We start from the raw sequence: 24,430 nt of genomic DNA on the forward strand, positions 1-24,430 counted from the left end.
ACCACAAAAAAAAGAACAAGAGGCAGTACCGAAGGCTAGGGGCCTAATCAATACAGACATTGGTAATATGTCAGATCTAGAGTTTCAGAATGACAATTCTCAAGGTTTTAGCCGGGCTCGAAAAAGGCATGGAAGATATTAGAGAAACCTTCTTGGGAGATATAAAAGCCCTTTCTGGAGAAATAAAAGAACTAAAATCTAACCAAGTTGAAATCAGAAAAGCTAACAAGGTGCAATCAAAAATGGGGACTCTGACTGCTAGGATAAATGAGGCAGAAGAAAGAATTAACAATATAGAAGACCAAATGACAGAGAATAAAGAAGCTGAGCAAAAGAGGGACAAACAGCTACTGGACCATGAGGGGAGAATTCGAGAGATAAGTGACACCATAAGACGAAACAACATTAGAATAATTGGGATTCCAGAAGAAGAAGAAAGAGAGAGGGGAGCAGAAGGTATACTGGAGAGAATTATTGGGGAGAATTTCCCCAATATGGCAAAGGGAATGAGCATCAAAATTCAGGAGGTTCAGAGAATGCCCCTCAAAATCAATAAAAATAGGCCCACATCCTGTCACCTTATAGTAAAATTTACAAGTCTTAGTGACAAAGAGAAAATCCTGAAAGCAGCCCGGGAAAAGAAGTCTGTAACATACAATGGTAAAAATATTAGATTGGCAGCTGACTTATCCACAGAGATCTGGCAGGCCAGAAAGAGCTGGCATGATATTTTCAGAGCACTAAACGAGAAAAACATGCAGCCAAGAATACTATATCCAGCTAGGCTATCATTGAAAATAGAAGGAGAGATTAAAAGCTTCCAGGACAAACAAAAACTGAAAGAATTTGCAAACACCAAACCAGCTCTACAGGAAATATTGAAAGGGGTCCTCTAAGCAAAGACAGAGCCTACAAGTGGTAGATCAGTAAGGAACAGAGACAATATACAGTAACAGTCACCTTACAGGCAATACACTAAATTCATATCTCTCAATAGTTACCCTGAATGTTAATGGGCTAAATGCCCCAATCAAAAGACACAGGATATCAGAATGGATAAAAAACCAAAACCCATCTATATGTTGCCTCCAAGAAACTCATTTTAAGCCTGAAGACACCTCCAGATTTAAAGTGAGGAGGTGGAAAAGAATTTACCATGCTAATGGACATCAGAAGAAAGCAGGAGTGGCAATCTTTATATCAGAGCAATTAGATTTTAAGCCAAAGACTATAATAAGAGATGAGGAAGGACACTATATCATACTCAAAGGGTCTGGCCAACAAGAAGATTTAACAATTTTAAATATCTATGCTCCCAATGTGGGAGCAGCCAACGATATAAACCAATTAATAACAAATTCAAAGAAATATATCAACAATAATACAATAATAGTAGGGGACTTTAACACTCTCCTCACCGAAATGGACAGATCATCCAAGCAAAAGATCAACAAGGAAATAAAGGCCTTAAATGACACACTGGACCAGATGGACATCACAGATATATTCAGAACATTTCATCCCAAAGCAACAGAATACACATTCTTCTCTAGTGCACATGGAACATTCTCCAGAATAGATCACATCCTCGGTCCTAAATCAGGTCTCAACTGGTATCAAAAGATTGGGATCATTCCCTGCATATTTTCAGACCACAATGCTCTGAAGCTAGAACTCAACCACAAGAGGAAGTTTGAAAAGAACCCAAATACATGGAGACTAAACAGCATCCTTCTAAAGAATGAATGGGTCAACCAGGAAATTAAAGAAGAATTAAAAAAAATCATGGAAACAAATGATAATGAAAATACAACGGTTCAAAATCTGTGGGACACAACAAAGGCAGTCCTGAGAGGAAAATATATAGTGGTACAAGCCTTCCTCATGAAACAAGAAAAGTCTCAGGTACACAACCTAACCCTACACCTAAAGGAGCTGGAGAAAGAACAAGAAAGAAACCCTAAGCCCAGCAGGAGAAGAGAAATCATAAAGATCAGAGCAGAAATCAATGAAATAGAAACCAAAAAGACAATAGAGAAAATCAACGAAACTAGGAGCTGGTTCTTTGAAAGAATTAATAAAAATGATAAACCCCTGGCCAGACGTATCAAAAAGAAAAGAGAAATGACCCAAATAAATAAAATCATGAATGAAAGAGGAGAGATCACAACTAACACCAAAGAAATACAGACAATTATAAGAACATACTATGAGCAACTTTATGCCAACAAATTTGACAATCTGGAAGAAATGGATGCATTCCTAGAAACATATAAACTACCAAAACTGAACCAGGAAGAAGTAGAAAGCCTGAACAGACCCATAACCAGTAAGGAGATTGAAACAGTCATTAAAAATCTCCAAACAAACAAAAGCCAAGGGCCAGACGGCTTCCCCGGGAATTCTACCAAACATTTAAAGAAGAACTAATTCCTATTCTCCTGAAACTGTTCCAAAAAATAGAAATGGAAGGAAAACTTCCAAACTCATTTTATGAGGCCAGCATCACCTTGATCCCCAAACCAGACAAGGATCCCATCAAAAAAGAGAGCTATAGACCAATATCCTTGATGAACACAGATGCGAAAAATTCTCACCAAATTCCTAGCCAATAGGATTCAACAGTACATTAAAAGGATTATTCACCACGACCAAGTGGGATTTATTCCAGGGCTGCAAGGTTGGTTCAACATCCGCAAATCAGTCAATGTGATACAACACGTCAATAAAAGAAAGAACAAGAACCATATGATACTCTCAATAGATGCTGAAAAAGCATATGACAAAGTACAGCATCCCTTCCTGATCAAAACTCTTCAAAGTGTAGGGCTAGAGGGCATATACCTCAATATTATCAAAGCCATCTATGAAAAACCCACTGCAAATATCATTCTCAATGGAGAAAAACTAAAAGCTTTTCCACTAAGGTCAGGAACACGGCAGGGATGTCCCTTATCACCACTGCTATTCAACATAGTACTAGAATTCCTAGCCTCAGCAATCAGACAACAAAAGGAAATTAAAGGCATCCAAATCGGCAAAGAAGAAGTCAAATTATCACTCTTCGCAGATGATATGATACTATATGTGGAAAACCCAAAAGACTCCACTCCAAAACTGCTAGAGCTTGTACAGGAATTCAGTAAAGTGTCAGGATATAAAATCAATGCACAGAAATCAGTTGCATTTCTCTACACCAACAACAAGACAGAAGAAAGAGAAATTAAAGAGTCAATCCCATTTACAATTGCACCCCAAACCATAAGATACCCAAGAATAAACCTAACCAAAGAGGCAAAGAATCTATACTCAGAAAACTATAAAGTACTCATGAAAGAAATTGAGGAAGACACAAAAAAATGGAAAAATGTTTCATGCTCCTGGATTGGAAGAATAAATATTGTGAAAATGTCTATGCTACCTAAAGCAATCTACACATTTAATGCAATTCCTATCAAAGTACCATCCATCTTTTTCAAAGAAATGGAACAAATAATTCTAAAATTTATATGGAACCAGAAAAGACCTCGAATGGCCAAAGGGATATTGAAAAAGAAAAACCAAAGTTGGTGGCATCACAATTCCAGACTTCAAGCTCTATTACAAAGCTGTCATCATCAAGACAGCATGGTACTGGCACAAAAACAGACACATAGATTAGTAGAACAGAATAGAGAGCCCAGAAATAGACCCTCAACTCTATGGTCAACTAATCTTCGACAAAGCAGAAAAGAATGTCTAATGGAAAAAAGACAGCCTCTTCAATAAATGGTGTTGGGAAACTTGGACAGCCACATGCAGAAAAATGAAATTGGATCATTTCCTTACACCACACATGAAAATAGACTCAAAATGGATGAAGGACCTCAATGTGAGAAAGGAATACATAAAAATCCTTGAGGAGAACACAGGCAGCAACCTCTTTGACCTCAACCGCAGCAACTTCTTCCTAGGAACATCGCCAAAGACAACAGAAGCAAGGCAAAAATGAACTATTGGGATTTCATCAAGATCAAAAGCTTTTGCACAGCAAAGGAAACAGTTAACAAAACCAAAAGACAGCTGACAGAATGGGAGAAGATATTTGCAAACGACATATCAGATAAAGGGCTAGTGTCCAAAATCTATAAAGAACTCAGCAAACTCAACACCCAAAGAACAAATAATCCAATCAAGAAATGGGCAGAAGACATGAACAGACATTTCTGCAAAGAAGGCATCCAGAAGGCCAACAGACACATGAAAAAGTGCTCCATATCACTCGGCATCAGGGAAATACAAATCAAAACCACAATGAGATAGCACCTCACACAAGTCAGATTAGCTAAAATTAACAAGTCAGGAAATGACAGATGCTGGCGAGGATGCGGAGAAAGGGGAACCCTCCTACACTGTTGGTGGGAATGCAAGCTGGTGCAGCCACTCTGGAAAACAGCATGGAGGTTCCTCAAAATGTTGAAAATAGAACTGCCCTATGACCCAGCAATTGCACTATTGGGTATTTACCCTAAAGATACAAACGTAGTGATCCAAAGGGGCACGTGCACCCGAATGTTTATAGCAGCAATGTCCACAATAGCCAAACTATGGAAAGAACCTAGATGTCCATCCACAGATGAGTGGATAAAGAAGATGTGGTATATATACACAATGGAATACTATGCAGCCATCAAAAGAAATGAAATCTTGCCATTTGCGACAACATGGATGGAACTAGAGCGTATCATGCTTAGCGAAATAAGTCAAGCAGAGAAAGACAACTATCATATGATCTCCCTGATATGAGGAAGTGGTGATGCAACATGGGGGCTTAAGTGGGTAGGAGAAGAATAAATGAAACAAGATGGGATTGGGAGGGAGACAAACCATAAGTGACTCTTAATCTCACAAAACAAACAGGGTTGTTGGAGGGAGGGGGGTTGGGAGAAGGGGGGTGGGGTTGTGGATATTGGGGAGGGTATGTGCTATGGTGAGTGCTGTGAAGTGTGTAAACCTGGCGATTCACAGACCTGTACCCCTGGGGATAAAAATACATGTTTATAAAAAATAAAAAATTAAAAAAAAATAATAGTTGTTATTATTATTATTATTATTATTATTAGATTTTAACAACCAGGATGACATGTTGGGACCTTAATTTCCTGCTGGGAACTTCATAATGGAGAGTACTTATGTTCAAATTTGGGTCATTTTTATGTTATTGTTACTGTATTATTACAGTAGTTATGTTTCTGTTTGATTTCCGTGTGTAACTTCTTGTGAACTATGATGGACTCAAATTAGAATGGGAAACAAAATAAGGTGTAGATTTTTAGCCTAAGGTACAACAGTGCTTTGGACTATATATTTTAGTATTCTTACCAAGTTATATATATATTTTTTATTTACTGAAACACTTTAATTAATTTATTTATTTTTAAAAATAAACATATAATGTATTTTTATCCCCAGAGGTACAGGTCTGTGAATCTCCAGGTTTACACACTTCACAGCACTCATAGCACATACCCTCCCCAATGTCCATATCCCCAGCCACCCTCTCTCGTCTCCCCCTCCCCCAGCAACCCTCAGTCTGTTTTTTGAGGTTGAGTCTTTTATGGTTTGTCTCCCTCCCAATCCCATCTTCTTTAATTTTTTATTTTCCTACCTCCCCAACCCCCAACATTGCATCTCCACTTCCTCATATCACCAAGTCATATTTTTTATGGGGAAAAAGTAAATTGGCCACAGTGGAGCAGTAGTTGGTCATTGGAGAAGAGCCCCATGAGCCAGGAGAAGACTCACCTGAAGCTCATCTCTTTCCCAGAGAGATGCAATAAACTCTTCATCCATTATTTCCTTGAGGTCTGCAGTCTTGGACAAGGTCAAGCTCAATGAAGGTGAAGGTATTGGGAAGCCCATTTGGCCACTCATTCAAATAGTGTTCTTCAGTTCAATACTATCAGTAATAAAGTTAAATTTTCATATTCACTTCCCTGACTCCTTCATCTGTGTTTCAACTCTGGGAGACTGCAGAATGAGATTATCATCCTGAAATCCCAGCAGATACTGAGAAATACCAACGGATGCAGAAAGATCAGTGGATGTGATAGGAGTTCAGTGTCGGAGATGCCTTTCACTGGGCTTCAGTCAGTCAGCGACAAGAAAATTTGCGTCATCGAAAGCAAAATAAAAATAGTGACTCATGACATATCGCTTCCTTTCTTGGTGCAGGGGATATGATCTCAAAGGCCTGTAAGGGCCAAGTAGGTGAAATGAAAGAGTAACAGATCATGTGTTCATTGTCAGCATGGTGGAGATAGTTGGGGTGTTGGGGCATTACGTGAATTGGAGAACATGAGCCCCCTGCCAGAAAGTGGAAGTTGTTACACATGTCAGCAGGCTGTAGCTATGGAGGAATTACCAGATGTTATTTTTAAGAGAAAGCAGAAATAAGTATTTCTATAGGAAATTTTTAAATTTTTAAATGTTGCCTTAAATTGACGGGAAAAAACTTTCTTAGTTAAAACAGGTCTATAGACTGGTTGTGGTTTGTGCACTGTCATAATGGAACAAATATTTTTTCTCAGCATGTTGGGGACCTGCCCCCCAGTGCACTTAGATTCAAGCTTTTGTTTTTTTTCAAATCAGGAATTTACTTTATCCTAGTTGGCTAAGGCAGTTCAGTCTCCTTTCTGATGTATTTAAACTTCTGCTCCACCTCTTTTATTACCACTGATTTAAGAATTTATCATATATTGCCCTACACCAAATGTAGAGTTTATGACTCCAGTGTTCATGGGACTTGATTAGATCCAAGGAAGCACATATGGTGAAATGTGCCATCTCAACGTTTTGTCAATTATGCCAGTGTACTTGTGCCAAGGAAAGTGATTTCTCCCTCCTAAAGACATATGAGCCAGAAAGAACTTCTTTGATTTCTTGTTTTATGTGACATTCTGTCTGCAATTAGCAGGCTTCCAGATGTTCATGAATTTTATGTTCAACTTATATAGTCATTTATGTTTCCCACCAGAAAGCAGAGTGGTTTATGTTCCAGAAATTCCATCGAAAAACATTTCTTCTAACTTGAACTTGAAACGACTAAATATTTCATGGTGTAACTTCTAATTATAAATGTTCTGTGAGATTAGAGGACTTTTATTTTTATCTGGATAGTCTGAATTTTATCCACACTCATTGAACAAACATTTGAAAATATTTCCTTCAGTTTAGAGCTGCTTGGGGCTTTCATTTTTTTTTTTTTTCATTGATTGGATTTTTCAGCTCGCCTCCTAAAACTGTACTTGAAACTTCTAATCTCATTTCCAAAAATCACATTTGTTCTCTGTTATAATTATATATTCTACTTCTCATAGGCTAGAGATTCTGAGAGGCCTCTGCAACACTTAACATAGTGTTAGTACTAAATCATTCTCTCTTGAGATTCAGAGAACAGTTATCCAATCTATAGATCAATTGGTTTAACTGATTTCCCTTTTTAAGAACCAAACACTATAACCATTATCCAACATTAAGACATGGAGGTGTCTCTTATGTTACCTATAAAACTGAAACCTGAATTACCACTCTTGTTCTAAGCAGATATCAATTTAGCACAGTCAGGTTGGATTAAGGTAGAGAAGCAGCCAGATTTACCACAGTCCTTTGAAACAAAGCAAGTTTCTTCTAAAGTCAGTTTTTGTTTACATGTGCCGCAGTTCTAGGATACCAAAAATCAAACCTTCTTTGTATATAACGTTGTTAATGTTCAGATGCAGAAAGCTTTAACTTTGGGAGGTATCCCTTGATTTTTTTTTTTGAATGTTATTTTACAATATTCTTACAAAGAGTACTAACCTTCAAGGGATGAAGAACAGTCTTCAATAGAGGTTGTTTCTTTTGAAGAAAGTAATGAGCAAATTTTTCCTTATATTGAATAAAATCTACATTTCCCTACTTTAGTTCATTAGTGCTAGTTCTTCACTTTAGCATATGATAAATTTAATTCTTCCACATATGCTTTTAGTATTCTACCTTGGTCTTTCTCTTCCTCATCTTCCCCTTCCCCACCCTCCTCCTCCCCACTGATTCTTCACTTTTCTTCTTCTAAAATGGCTTTATTGAGGTATAATTTACATGCCATGAATTTCTTCCACTTTTAGTGTGCATTATAGTAATTGGGGGTATGTTCATTGGAGTTGGGTAATCTTCAACACAGTCCATTTTTAGAATACTTTCATCACCCCAAAAAGCTCCTGTTTGTAGTTTGTAGTCAGTCCCCAGCCCTAGGGCAATCACTAATGTGCTTTCTCTGTATATAGATTTGCTTTCTAAGGGGTTTCATATAAATAGTACCATATAATATGAAGTCTTCTGTATCTGGCTTCTTTTAGTTAGTGTAATGGTTTTGAGATTCATTCATGTTGTTGTATGTATCCCTAGTTTCTTTTTAATGCTGAGTAGTATTCTTTTGTACAGCTGTTTCACATTCCTTTTATCTGTTCACTTATGGACGGGCATTCGGATTATTTCCAGCATTTGGTTATTTTGAATAATACTTCTATGAGTATTCATGTAGACATATGTCTTCATTTCTCTTGAGGAGATACTTAGGATTGGGATTGCTGCTTTGTGTCATAAGTATGTGATTAACTTTTCAAGAATCTGACAAATGTTACCATTTCGTGTTTCCATTTTATATCCAACCATAATGTTATGAGTATCACAATTGGCTCTGTATCTTTGCCAATGCTTAGAATTGCCAGTCTTTTTAATTATAGCCTTCTTATTGGGGTTTCAGTTTGCACTTCCCTAATGACTAATGATATGGAATGTCTTTTCGTGTGTGTATTAGTCATTTATATATCTTCTTGGGATAAATGTCTTCTTTGATGAAATGCATTGCCCGCTTTTAAATTGTGTTGTCTTCTTATAATTTATTTGGTAATGCTTCTTTATGTATTCTGGATACGAGTTCTTTATTAGATATAGTATGTGCAAATATTTTCTTCCAGTCTCGTTCTTTTCATTACCTAGTGTTGTCTTTTGAAGAGTGTGCATAATTTTGATGAAATTCAATTTATAATTTAATAGTGAGTTTGTAGTAAATTTTGAAATTGGGTAATATAGATCTTCCAACTTTGTTTTGTTCTTTAAAAATTGTTTTGGCTATTTTAAGTCCTTTGCATTTTCATATAAATTTTAGGGTCAGCTTATAAATTTCTACAAAGAAGTCAGGTTGATAGAGGTAACATGGAATCTATAGATCAGTTTGAGGAGAATTATCATATTAACAGTAGTAAATCTCCTGTAAACATGGCCTCCGTTTATTTAGATTGTCCCTGACTTTTGCAGTTAAAGATGTGGTTTCAGTATACAGACCCTACATTTCCATTGTTGAATATCTTAACTCAGCATTTAATTCCTTTTGATGCTCTTATGAAGGCAGTTATTTTCTCAACCTCAATTTCCATTTGTTTGTTGGTCTTTGGTTGAAATTGATTTGTATTTTTCTAGTTATTTTCATTATCAAAGTAGGATGAGGGAAGAAGCCTGAGCTTGTGTTTTGGGCTTTCTTTCCCTATTAAATGGCCTTGTAAGGGCTATCATTTTCTCAAGAGCACAGAATATTGATGAGAAGTTGAGTAACTTGTGTTCAGAATATATAAGTATTATATTTGGAAGTTGTATTCCTGTTAGGTGGGTTAACAGTAGGTCTGTTAAGCTTGATAAACATCTCCCAGTCTTGATGAGGGTGATAAACCAGAGAGGTTATTGAATGGGATACCCACTCATTAAAAGGCTGTGAACCCTGGGGGTCCTGTATACAAGACCATCATTTGACAACCTGAAGAGTGAGAAAATATGTTACCTTTCAGTGGTTATTGAGATGTTACTGTGACCCTGTGTGAGTGAGTAGTCTCTTTGTTATACTCATGACCTGCCTAATTTCTATGGCCCTACCATTCTCCCCAGGAAGGAAGAATATTCTGTGCCTCATACACTTCCTCCTTCCCTTCATCAGCTGTAGGAGATCTTGCCCTTATGTGACCAGGTTACCTCTCACCTAAAATTTTTTGTTAGTTACTTATTAAATTGGGATTATTATTTTTCTACTAGAGTTCCTAAAATACTTAATTAAAAGGGAAAACAATAAGAATCTTTTGTTCCCTGACCTCCTTGTCGAATCTGGAAGAACCTTTGCACATAATTAAAGATTAAATTTGGCAAAATATAGCAAAAACCTGGGTATAATGGTTTAATAAAGGCTGGTTCAGTTTCTACCTACCTAACCCTCTATCTACTTGTCTGTCTACATGAAGAAGTCTATATTCTGGAGGTGATGAGGGATATTTTGGCTATTCAGCAAGTTGTCAAGGAGCTATAGCTCCTTCTAGCTGCTGTGCCACCATCTTTAGTATATGGGTCTGTCTGGATAGTTGCAGTGTCCTCAAGCATAGCGCCCATTTTCCTGGTTGGAAGAATAGGAGTGCGTAGGGGCCAAAGGAAACATGCTGAGTCTGCCTCTTTCATCAGGCTTTCCTGTGAAACTTCTCATGTGTCAGATTTGTGTCGCTTGAACAGTCCTAGTACCTGGGAGTTGAAAAGTTGAGTAGTTAAAGCTGGGAATGTTCTCAGCCAGGAAAAAGAAAATTGTGCTCCTGTTGGCAAATATGATAGTTATTACTAGTGATTACCATATGTGACTCTTGTACCCTTCTGGGTATTGTGAAGCCCATACTCCTCAGTCTCCTCTCCATGTGATCAGTGTGGCCAATGAAATACGAAAAAAACAAAATTGACAAAGGTGACTTTTAAAGGAGAAAGTAAAAAATTCATTTAAGGGGTGTCTGGCTGGCTCAGTCAGTAGAGTATGTTGACTCTTGATCCCGGGGTCATGAGTTCAAGCCTGACGGGTGTAGCGCTCGCTTAAAAAAAAAAAAAAAAAAAAAAAAAATCCATTTCAGTTTCCTCAGTCTTACCTTACCTGCTGGGATCTTCCAGACACTGTGTTTCAGACAGCACACCTACAAGAGTGTGGAGCATTTATCCACCTTTGCCAGTCCATGTGGTACAAATGGTATGAGCAAGAAGGGAACTTTGATTAAACAGATTTGTGGTCTGTTACTGCAACATAGCCTAGTCTGCTCTAGATAATGTTCTAAAGAGAAGCGGTTAGTATATATTGGCCAAGCAAGTAGCTGGAACCACAACATTCTTCCACAGAGCCTATTTCTACTGAATCACCAGAGCTGTGCTGGTCATCACTTTCCTTTCTAACTAATTTTATTACATTATGGCCAAATTTTAAATATATACAAAACCAGAGAGAATGATCAATGGATCCAATAATCTGTGACCAATCCTGTTTATTTTTACTCCTACCCTCTTCTCCCCACCCAGATTATATTGAATTGAATCCCAGTCATCACAGAATTTCATGTATAAATGTTTAAGTATATGTCTCTTTAAGATAAATATTTTAAAGTTAACCATAATACATTTTTGGAGCTAAGAAATTAACAATAATTCCTTAATGTTATCAAATAGTGTTCCCATTTTACCTATTGTCTTATAGGAGATTTTCCTTTTTTTATAATTTATTTGTTCAAATTGAGATCCACATAAAGTTTATAGCTGTGATTGCATGACATGTCTTTGAATTCTCTGTTAATCTAGAGATTGATCTAGATGTTTTCCCCTCTACTTCTGAAGACCAATTTTTTTTTTTGAGAGTTTCTTACAGTTTGGATGTTGCTTGGTGCCCCCATAGTGTCTGTCTGTCATCTATCTCTCCATTGCATTTTCTGCTCGTTTCTAAATAGCTCTAGAGACTTGATCAGATTGGAATTAATTACTTGGCAGGAGCATTTCATAGTTCTACTTTTATCTGCAGGCACATAGTATCTGCTTCTCTCTACCCACCCCCTTTTAAATGATTGAACACCCTAGAAATAGCTTCTGTTCTTTACAACAAGGATGCATGAAGCTTTTGGTAAGATTCTGATGGTATTCCTAGGGTTGTCCTCTCAATTTCAGCAAATTCTCTCTCTCTCTCCCTCTTTTATCAACTTTCTTGGGGTATAATTTACATAAACAAAAACCATACATTTTAATTGAACAGTTTGATGAATTTTGACAAGTGCAGACATTCATGTAAGCATCCCCATAATGGAGGTATAGAAGAATTTTATCATCCCCAAATCCCTTGTCTTCTTCCCGGACAATTTCTTCTTCCTGACTCCATGCAACCAGTGATCTGCTTTCTCTCACTATAGATTAAAATTTCATATAGACCATCCAGAGTTTCATAAAAATGGAATTATGTGGTATGTACTCTTTTGTGACTTCCTTTTTTTGCTCAGAGTAATATCTGTAAGTTTCATCCATGCTGTTGGGTATATAAGCAATTTTTTCCTTTTTATACTTGAATAGAACACTCTCCTTCGGCAATGCTCAATTTATCCATTCACAAGTTGACGGACATGTGGATTGTTCCAGGGTTTAGGCTACGAAAAAATTGCTATAAAAATTCCTGTACAAGTCTCTGAATGGATGTATGTTTTTATCCTATAGTGTAAATCCTAGAATTGAGATAGCTGGGTTATAGTATTGGCATATACTCAACTCTATGAAAATGCCAAACAGTTTTCTAAAATTACAGTTGAGAAGTGTTATAGTTCCATCAGAAATGTATGATAGTTCCATGCTTCACATTTTTGCTAACATTTGGGATGTCAGTCCTTCTAATTTAGCCATCTAATGGGTGTGTAATGGTATCCTATTTTGATTTTAATGTTAATTTCCTTGATGACTTATGTTATTGACCTTTTTTTCTCCAAGTACTTATAGGTTTTTATTTTTAGAAAAAATATATATCTTTTGTCTACCTACCTGTCAATCATCATCTATTTACTTGCACTATGGGAGAGAGAGTGATGGCTGGGCCCATGTGGGAGGATTTTCCTTGATGTCCCAGATGTTTCCCAAGAGAAATGCCCTCTAAATGAATGGACTTTGAATGATTTTTTGTTGTGTGTGGGCTCTGGGAATTATTTATCTTACGAATCTTTGTTTTTTTTTCTCTCATGAAATTTAATCCTACAGTTCTCTACATGCACCATTTAGCTCTCAGCAGCTCTCCCTGGACCCTGTAGGGCCTGAGCTGCTCTGCTAACACCAGCTTGCTTCCAAAACCATGTCTGCCACTATCCAGCAGGAGTTTGAGCAGTTGGGTGCTCAAAGTCACTAGCTATGGCTGTACTTGGAAATTTGCTGTGACTCCCATGACTGTCCTCATAGAATGGCCAAGTTTCCATTAAACAGAAACTGAAACAGATGCAGAGATCAAAGCCCCCTACGATCACAGTCATGTTAGAATGCTGAAAATGATTATATTGGTGCCAATTTAAGATGGCACAGAAGAGGCACAGAAGAATTATATCTTAACATAGGGGCCACTTCCTAGTACAGGTTGCCATTTCTGGCCCATGGTTTGGCAGAAAAAGACCAAAGCAGTTGTCATGCTAAACTGAGTTGTGGGGAAGGAATCTGTTAAATGTACCCAGTACTGGCCAACAAAAAAAGACGACCAAGAGATGCTGTTTAAAGAAACAGGATTCAGTGTGTAGTTCTTGTTAGAAGATGTGAAGTCATATTATACATCTACTCTAATTAGAAAACATCAAGAAACGGTGGGAAGAACTTTCTAAGGCAGACTTATGTCCTGCTTTTGCTCATTTACCAATCAAAATAATGTCTGAAAAATACCATGGGGATGGGATAGGCCTAGAAGAAGAAAAACTGACAAGAGACAGCTATGCAGGGCTGTCCTCTGAAATGCAGGGTACTATGGAGGAGAGAGCAGCGGGAGTGTTCTACGGCAGCATATCTGAGAGGACAGAAAAACTAACAGGGCTCAGAAGGTGCAGCAGATGAAACAGAGGCCAAAGGAGAGTGAACGAGAAAGGAAGAGTGTTCCCAACTTGTAAAAAAAGACAAGCAAAGAAACAAAAAATTTCCCAGAAAACATCTCTGAAGGAAAATTCTCCTTATTGTCACAGTGTGGCCGACATTGACAGACACCTAAATATCCATGACTTGAGAATGTTCTGCAGCTAATGTACCTTTTGAACCATTAATGTGCAAGACCTGAGGTCTACTCCAGAAACACCAGACGTGAAGCTCGATAAACCTGTAGATCGCGTCACATCCATCAGTTACAGATTAAACTCTACATCCGGGGAACGGAGAACACCACCACCAGAAGACTTTGCAGAAGCCTCTCAGTTGAAGCTTTCACTGTGAGTATGAAAGTTAGAAAGATGTAAAAAATAAATTAGGAGAGACTACTTGCATTGCCATTCCAACTTTGTTTTTATATTTTTTTGGCAGCACTCAGTATTTTTATTAAATAGAAAAAAAACCCCAGCTTAGCCTTTGGCTCATATTCAGAGGAATTTATGCAAATTTCTAGCAGACTTCTTGTGCATCTTTTTCTTTTTATTCCTCCTCCCAACTGTTCTCTCCATCTCCCCCACCCCCCTTCCACTTGCTGCTGCTTTCCTAGTTTCCTTCTTTGCTCCACAACTTCCAGGCACCTTTTTCCCCCCAAACTCTGATCTTTGTTTCTTTAGTTTTACTAGCTTTTTTGCTCTGCTTAGGATTCTCTTTCATGATCCAGAAAATTCTACCAGGCAATTGTCTTATATATTTTGCCAAGTTCTTACTTGTTTCAGGTATGAGGTTGGGTAGATTTCTTGGTACCCCAAATGGCCCATAGAGAAAAATCCAATGACTCCTCTTTTTAGGTATCCTTGAGTTTTTTATACTCAGCCGAACCCTCAAAGGTTTACAGAATTTACTTGCTCTAATTTTTTTCCTTCTCTTTTACCTATAGTTCCTAATCTTCATTTTTTTCCTTTTGGCTTTATGTAATCTTTTCTCCACTTATTTTTACAGAATTCTGGCATCTTTCTTCTCTGAAGAAATAAACAGAATCCAGCATGAACTCCTTCAATTTTATTCCCCCATCCCTGTATGTCTGTTAAGGCATCCTGTTCCCTGTTTTAAAGTGTGGTGACCTCATATGACCGATATTCATGAATTTTGTTTTTTTAACCGTTTGACTCTATTCAAAGAATCACATTTTCCTTACACTACCCTTCCATTTTCTTAGTTACCTTGTGTTCCAACATTTCTTCCATCTATTGGCATGTCTTTATTTTGCCATTTAAAATTAATGCAATAGGATGGGACTGGAGGAGATTATGCTGAGTGAAGTAAGTCAAGCAGAGAGAGTCAATTATCATATGGTTTCACTTCCTTGTGGAGCATAAGGAATAACATGGAGGACATTAGGAGAAGAAAAGGAAAAGTGAATTGGGTGGAAATCAGAAGGGGAGATGAAGCATGAGAGTGTGGACTCTGAGAAACAAACTGAAGATTTTGGAGGGAAGGGGGTGGGGGGGTAGGTGAGCATGGTGGTGGGTATTAAGGAGGGCACATATTGCATGGAGCTTTGGGTGTGGTGTATAAACAATGAATCTTGGAATAATGAAAAAATAAAATTTAAAAAAACTTCTAAAAAAAATAAAATTAATGCAATAATCTCCTCTTAGATTTTCACTTGGCTGTTGATTGCCAGTTTTCATCTTTGAGCCAGCACATTTATGAACAGCCCTCAGGGTAGCAGTTACCATGACTAGATCCAATCATTGAGTCTCTTTTTTTTATACATTTTCACCACTTATGCCTTCTAATATTTCCAGGAATAATTTAGGTTAGGGCTACTCATTCTCAGCCTTATTGTCATTTTTGGCTAGATAATTCTTTGTTGAGGGCTGTTCTCTGTATGGCAGGATACTTGGCAGCATTGATGGCCCCTGCCCACAGGTACCAGGAACATATGACTCCCCCTCCTCATTTGTGACAGAATGTCTCTGGACATTGTTACGTGTATCCCTGAAAGCAAAATCACCCTTGGTTCAAAACCACTGACTTAGATCAACTTTCTTTGACTCTTTCAGAGAAAAAGTTTTCTTAGATTCAGTTTCCCAACTGTAAAATGAAGATAATGAAACACACTTTCCAGGGCTATTTTGGGGAGTCAGGGTGCTGCATGGAAGTTTTTAGCATAGTGTTCACTCAGAAAATGTTTGCAATTATCATAATAATTATTGGCCTTTCTGTCAATACAGCGCTCTCCTCTTCTTACACCTCAAATCCTATTTTATCTGTTATGTGTATATCTATAATACATCTTATTAGTTGTACTGTTCCTTAGCATTGTCAGTTTAATTAATTTATCTAATTTATTATAGTGCATGCATTTTACTTTGCATTTCTTACACTAACTTCTCTTTTTCTTGTCACCTTTTCCTAAAAAATGTTGATCTTTGATACCATATCCTCTTGAGACTGTTGTCCTTTCTTCTTCCCTTTACATTAAGTTAATTTAAAAAAGAAGGTGAATCTACGCTTATTGTCATAAATCTTGTTTACATCCTTCTGTCTGGCTTCTGTCCCAGTCACTTTACTGAAATTGCTCAGGCAAACATCAGCAGTATATTTTTATTTAAAAATTTTTCTTATCAAAGTTAAACATGCACACAGTTTATATAGATTGTTTTCTCAAGGATTATAGGGGAAAACAGAAAACAGACAATAAAAACAGCTCTGCCTTCCTCCTTTACACCCCATCTAGCGCACACTTCCTTGAGTCAAGCATTTTTTATTACCTTCGATGATTCTTTAGGTGTTCATATTCGTGTTTCTGGAAGACATTCTGTGTCGGTTAATTTTACGTGTCAGCTTGACTGAGACAAGGGGTTTGGGTTAAACATTATTTCTGGGCGTGTCTGTAGGTCGTTTGTGGAAGAGATCAGCATTTGAAGCTCTAATTAAGGAAACATAGGAAGCTCCAACATTTCACAGGGAGGACTGAGGACAAAGCAGAGACTGAGGATAAAGAAATTGAAAATTAGGGGGCTGATGAGTCTGAGACATGCAGGAGGCCAGGAGAGGAAAGGGAAATGGGAGAATCCCTTGGCAGAAGTCTGAAAGTAAACATTTTGATTTGCCAGTTGGGAGATCATCAGTGGTTTAACATTGGTTTCAGAATGGGTTTTGCCAGTGTTCTGCAAACTGTGTATTTGATCATTCCTCAAATCTAAAACAATTCTGTGACAGTATCTCTAAATTTTTGCTATAACAAGAATGGTGGTGGTGGTGGAGTCTGTTTTAGTGATCTGAATGACTTGCTGTTTTAATGAAGATAGCTATAGCTCATGTTCAAAGTTTTAAGTTTCAGGCCATTGGATTTGTGGAAGGTCTGTGTTATCCTTCTAGATGGGTTTGATCTCTTGCAGCAGTCAAAAGCAGGATTAACAAACAAAGCAGTGTTGCCACAAAGGTAGCAATGCAAACCCATTAGGTTGGCTCCCAACCCAGCAGGCCCTGCCAATAGGACAGGAGGCATCATAGACTGAAAAACCCCAAGGCTGTTTACATTAGTTGTGAGCCCACCTGCACAGAAGCTACAGGTAGGTACCATGCCTAAGAAGTTCTCGAGGTCGGAGCAACTTCTTTTTATCAATAACTAATACTTTCATGTATCTGTTCTTGGTCACCTCTCTGCATAAACTACTCCCCATTTATCCTCCTTTCTTCTGGCGATAAGATATCAAAATGATGTCATCTCCCCATTATCAGGAGTTGGTCTTTAATTATAATTGAGGCATTTTTGTTGATTTATTCATGCTATTCTTAGTGGTTTTGATTTTTTATTATGATGAGACATCAAATATTTCTAAACATGCATTCAAAGTATTTTTCCCAATACCTGACATATACTTAAGACTTGGCCTAATTACCTCCTCAACTGCCTTACAACAGATTTCCTTTTTGCCACTGATGACTCATACCCAACACTTCCCATACATTGGTTCACTGCATCACACACTCCAGCCTTCAGGCTGGCTGTAGTCACTTCATTGTCTTGTTTGTTCTTCCATTTTCAGTTTTAAGGATTCTTTGATAGAGAGGACACATGAAAAATGAGACTGAAGATGTTCTGTGTTCTCTCTGCCATCTGTTAACATTATACCATCTGTTTCAAATACTGATCTAACCCTCATCTTCTGGGCTTTGGAAATGCACAGAGTTTCTTTTTCTCCCTTGCATCTTTGTGATAATGTTGTCAGAAACTTCCTCCTGCCTTTCTGCCTCCCTCCTTCTCCTTTTATCTTCCTCTTTCCTTTCTTGAGTGGTTCATTCTCTTGAACAGTCGTTTCGTATCTAAGACCAAGCGACCATATGTATCTTTCATAGGAAATGTTTGAAAAATTTATTTAAATTCCAGTATACCTGATTGTCCCCACTCAGGTTCCTAAACTGTATATGTGTGCAGGTGCGCATGTGGGGACACATGGTGGGAGTAGGGTGGTAGAAAGGCAGAAACCTGAAGATCTCTGGTTCGTGTTCTACGTTTTGACTAATGGCATCACAGTCAGTCTGATTGCCCAAAATAGAAATTCTCATGTCATTGAAGACTTTTCCAGTTACTTATTTCTTCCATTCACTTAGTCCCAGACTGCTGATTTTACCCCAGGATAGCTCTCAAGACTGTCCTCTGCTTTTGACTCTGCTGGTACCCACTCCCTTGGTTAACATTCTCCTAACCTGGGCAGTTGCGTGACTTTAGGTCGCACAGACCCATTTTTTCTCCAGGCCCTCCCTCACATGCTGCCTGGTCACTGTCTTTTTCCACAGCCTCATGAGACCTCTGATTGCTCCTGTCACTGCTGTTGCTTACATCTGGCTAGATGACCTAACCAACCCCAGGCCTCCTGTTTCTGTAACCTCCTGAACGTTAAATTTTCCCTCCGTCGTTTCCAGCCACCTACTCCCATAGTCGTCACCAGTCACTCTCCTGTCTCCCTCATCTTGATTTCAAACATTTCCCTCTTATGTCACTTCCTATCTTTTTAGCTTCCTTGTTAAAGATTTTATTTATTTATTTGACAGAGAGAGATTACAAGTAGGCAGAGAGGCAGGCAGAGAGAGAGAGAGGAGGAAGCAGGCTCCCCGCTGAGCAGAGAGCCCGATGCGGGACTTGATCCCAGGACCCTGGGATCATGACCTGAGCCGAAGGCAGCGGCTTAACCCACTGAGCCACCCAGGCGCCCCTGTTATAATATTTCTATTCCAACAATCCCCCAGCCTTTATGAGGCTCTCAGTATGTTGACCTTATCTCTTCTTCACTAGCCTTAATTTCCTAATTTTCCTTTTTTTTTTTCTCCTCACAGCATTAGTCTGTTCAAAGATGGTTTTCTGGTTTTATAATTGGATGTGGAAACTGATGTATTTCTCTAAATGAGTGGATCTTTACCCAGCATCTTAGATTCATAGAGCATAAGGTTTAAACAAGCTTTATTATTCCTGTTTATCCCTTTGAGTCCTAAGAATGAAAAGAAATGATTTTAAGACAAGAAAAGAAGCTAGAGATTATAGTTCACTAAATCTACAGGCAGGTTTTGGACCTTGTGACCAGAGAGAAGATGAATGGTTATTTGAAAAATTTATAGGCAGCAGGTACCATAATAGCAACATGAGCCCAATATATACTTTCTAGCTTTTTTTTTTTTTTTAAGATTTTATTTATTTATTTGAGAGAGAGAGAGTGGGAGAGAGCATGAGAGGGGAGAAGCAGACTCCCCATGGAGCTGGGAGCCTGATGCAGGACTTCATCCCGGCACTCCAAGATCATGACCTGAGCCGAAGGCAGTTGCTTAACCAACTGAGCCACCCAGGCACCCTACTTTCTAGCTTAAATCTCGGAGGATCATTCCTGTAAATGTCCCTCCTCATGGAGGGACTGTTAGTGAGTAAATCCAGGCAAATAAGAGTTATAGACGCCTCTTGGTGACTTTACCAAAGCAGACGTGTAGACAAATTTAACCTATCAATTTTTTTTTTTTCAGCTTCTAGCTAAAACAAGTAAAATATTTACATTTAAAATGTAGCTGTGGGCACCTGGGTGGCTTAGTGGGTTAAAGACTCTGCCTTCAGCTCAGGTCATGGTCCAAGGGTCCTGGGATTGAGCCCCACATTGGGCTCTCTGCTTGGCAGGGAGCCTGCATCCCCTACCCCTCTCTCTCTGCCTGCCTCTCTGTCTACTTGTGATCTCTGTCTGTCAAATAAATAAATAAAATCTTTAAAATAAATAAATAAATTAAAAAAAAGTAGCTGTGGGGATGCCTGAGTGGCTCAGTGGGTTAAGCCGCTGCCTTCAGCTCAGGTCATGATCCCAGGGTCCTGGGATCGAGCCCCACGTTGGGCTCACTGCTCAGTGGCAACCTGCTTCCCCCTTTTTCTCTCTGCCTGCCTCTCTGCCCACTTGTGTCTGTCTGTTTCTCTGTCAAACAAATAAATAAATAAATCTTTAAAAAAAGTATAGCTGTGACTCTTAACTTCCAACGACTTTAGCTTTATGGGTGTTTGCTTGAGGGACCCTTACCAAGATAGACCATCATCTTACATGACTCCTGAGCACTATTTGGTAGAAGTGACCCTTCCTCCTCACGGCAGCACTTGCTTTTCTAGGCTTCTGTAACATCACACTCATTTAGTTTCTTCCTATTTCAATAGGCTCTTCTTTTAGTCTTCTTTTCCAACTCACTCTTCTCTACCAGACCATCAAGTATTAACACACCCCTTGAAACTGTCCTTGTCTTACTTTTTTCACTGTCCAATAGTCTCCCAAGAGATCACTTCCATATTCATTGCTTTAAATATTATCGCTAGATTAAGGCCTATATCACCAATTCTTAGAAAACTCCAGTAGAGTAAAGCCTTTATGATGTTGGGTGAGTCAGAGTTTTTTAAAGCAGGAGTCAAAAACCATAAGCTACAAAAGGAAATATTCATAAATTGGGTTTTTTTTTAAAGATTTTATTTATTTATTTGACAGACAGAGATCACAAGTAGGCAGAGAGGCAGACAGAGAGAGAGAGGAGGAAGCAGCTTCCCTGCTGAGCAGAGAGCCTGATGCGGGGCTTGATCCCAGGACCCTGGGATCATGACCCGAGCTGAGGCAGAGGCTTTAACCCACTGAGCCACCCAGGTGCCCATAAATTGGGATTTATCAAAATAAAAAGAAACCATTTTTCCTCTGTAACATAAAACATTACAAAAATGAAAAGAAATGGAGAAAATATTTGCAGAGCATATATCTGATGGAAGACCTTTAATAAGTATATGTAAAAACCTTTGCCAACTCAAAATAAGAAAATAAAAATTCAGTTGAAAGGAAGGTTTGAATAAACAATTGATCGAAGAGATATGGATGGCAAAAATATATATGAAGATTTTCAACATAATTATTCAACATCATATGGATGGCAAAAATATATATGAAGATTTTCAACATAATTATTTCAACAGATTCAAAATCATTTTGCATTAGGGAAATCCAAATTAAAACCACAAGGACTGTTAACTCTAGAGAACAAACTGGTGGTTACAAGAGGGGAGGGTGTGGGGGGATGCATGAAATAGGGATTAAGAGCACACTTATATTGGGCACTGGGTGATGTCTGAAATTGTTGGTTCACTATATTGTCAGGTGTATATTGTACACCTGAAACTGAGATAACACTAGATGTTTACTATACTGGAATTAAAATTAGAAATTTAATAAAATATTATGATAATAATACATGTTACAAAAGAAATTAAAGACTAATTAAATATAGTAGAAAAATAACCATAAGGAGAATCCACTGTATACTTATTAGAATAACAAAGAATTATGATTAGTATGCAGAATAACTAGAATTGTCATTCATTAATATTGTGAGTGTAAATTAAGACCCAGCCACTTTGGAAGACAATTTGGTGATTTCTTACGAAATTAAGCATACACCTACCATATGATCCAGTAGTTTCATTTCTTGGTGTGTACCCAATATCTGTGTCTCTGTCTACACAAAATCTACATAAGGTCTACACAAAATCTCTTGTATTGATGTTTATAATAGCTTTATTCATAACTGTGCAAACTAGAAACAACCCACATATCATTCATCTGGTGAATATATATACAAAATTTAGGTACATCTGTGGTTGTACAGGTTGGGTTGGACTAAGCTTTTTATTTATACATGTAACAATATTGGTGAATCTTGAATGTATTTTGCTAAGTGAAAAAAGCCAAACTCAAAAGGCTACATAGTGTACAATCCCATTTATGTGACATTCTGGAGAAGACAGAAGTATAGATAGTAAGCAGATACACAGTTCCCAGGCCTGCATTCCTGTCCATTATATTTTGAACCTCAGATATAGCAGTTTTCATTTCTTTTAGTTTGATCTGGGCCTTTTTTATAGCCTACACTTTCTACTGTTTGGATGTAAAGAATACAGTTATAGTAAGTGTTTTATTGTCCTCTTCTAACTCTAATATAGGTATCAGTTTTGAGTCAGTTATGTTTTTGGTTTTGGTTTTGGTTTTGGTTACTGACAGTACAGATCATGTTTTCTTCCTCTTTTTCATGCCCGGTAATTTTTGAATGGATTTTAGACACTGTGATTGCATTTTTAAATTTCCGGTCTTGATTTGAAGTTTTCTTAGGTGGGAGGCTTTGTTGCATGGCAGAGAAGTGTTTGTTGTAGGGATTAAGGTAAGATCCTGGGGCGCCTGGGTGGCTCAGTGGGTTAAGCCGCTGCCTTCGGCTCAGGTCATGATCTCAGGGTCCTGGGATCGAGTCCCACATTGGGCTCTCTGCTTAGCAGGGAGCCTGCTTCCCTTCCTCTCTCTCTGCCTGCCTCTCCGTCTACTTGTGATTTCTCTCTGTCAAATAAATAAGTAAAATCTTAAAAAAAAAAAATTTGTTAAAAAAAATGATCCTTTTGTGTACTATGTGCAATGCCTGTGAATCTTGAGGCTTTTCATTTGGCTGATATGGCCACACACTGTTCCTGGAGTCTGGAAGCCCCAGGCAGTGCTACCCCTTACCCTTCCAGATGACTCTTCCTCTAGCCTTGGCGATTTCCTTCTAGGTACACACAGATTAATACTCTGCTGTTTGTACACGATGATCGTCTGCACATCTCTGGAGTTCCTTCACCGGGCAGCTGTGTCCTCCCTTGTATGCCCTTTTATAAACTCTGCTACCTTGATATCATTGAATCCCAACTCTGACTCCTTAGCCTAGAGAACATGTTTCTTTCTGGGCTGCTTCTCTCTGCTGTGGGCTAGAACCTCTCCCAGCACAGCGAATGAAGCAGTAAACCACAGGGTTTGCATCCTTCGTTTCCTGTCTCTCAGAGATCACTGCCCTCTGTGGCTTGATGTCCTGTCTGGAAAACCATTGTTTTATATATCTTATCCAGTTTTTTGGTTGATTAAAGTGAGAAAATAAGTCTAGTTCCTGTTACTCCGTCTTGGCCAGAAGTAGAAGGCTACAGTATTGTGTTTTTGCTACCACTGTGGTTCTTTTTTATGTTTTGATTTTTCCTAAGGCTGTTTTGCTTGTTTGTTTTTTCAAGAAGTTCCTTGGCCAGATAGAGGTCAAGGTGGTTTCACATTTTGCTGCTGTGAACAATTAAAAATTTCTCTCTCTCTGTTGCCAGAGAGCGGGCTGCTTCATTTACCTGTACTTTTGATTTTTTTAAAAAAAATTTTTCCCTTCCTTCTTTCCTTCCTTCCTTCCTTCCTTCCTTCTTTCTTTCTTCACCTGCCTGCTGTACTCTACTGAACCAAACACAGTTGAAGATAATTTCATTTGCTGGCTCATTTTAACCCAGTTCTTGTACTTCGTATGTATCAAGAGGTATACTTGGGAAATATCAGTCTGAACTTCTCACTTTTACAAATGCATTTTGATTGCACTGTTAGGTATGGTCTCTGCTAGGGAAATTTCCCTCTGAAGTGAAATTCAAAGGTTCTTTCTTAGCCTCTCCCTTAACCTCAGCTGCTTTTGATTTGATAACCCTTATGTGTAGAAATGGGGATTATTCTGTCTTCATTGGAAATAGAGCTTGCATTGAAAATTCTCCTTGTTACTTTTGGATGTTTCCTACAAGGAGAAGGTGAGATGCTGATTTATGAAACTTGCTTATTGATGGACTCATCGATTTTCTAGAAAACTTAAAAATCGAGGGACTATCTGGCTGGCTCAATACAGCATGTGACTCTTGATCTCAGGGTTATAAGTTTGAGCCCCACATTGGGTATAGAGATTACTTAAATCTTATTCTCCATGATAACATCTCTTTAGTAATTTTTAAGCAAAAAAACCCCCTTGTATTTATAATGTAAAATTGTTGTTGCCCCAAATTATAGCATATATAGATTTCATGGCAAAACTATGACAACTTAAAGCATGAATTAAGCATCATATCATTACTGCATATAGAATTATTCCAAATATACATGCAGATTTA

The 24,430-nt window shown here is 38.1% G+C and overlaps 1 pseudogene; it reads left to right on the plus strand.

Annotated features, from left to right (window-relative positions):
* Positions 1-13,180: 13,180 nt before the first annotated feature.
* Positions 13,181-18,850, plus strand: LOC116587168 (annotated as a pseudogene).
* Positions 18,851-24,430: the final 5,580 nt, after the last annotated feature.

Source organism: Mustela erminea, chromosome 3 (genome assembly GCF_009829155.1).
Source record: "Mustela erminea isolate mMusErm1 chromosome 3, mMusErm1.Pri, whole genome shotgun sequence".
NCBI classification, from domain to species: domain Eukaryota; kingdom Metazoa; phylum Chordata; class Mammalia; order Carnivora; family Mustelidae; genus Mustela; species Mustela erminea.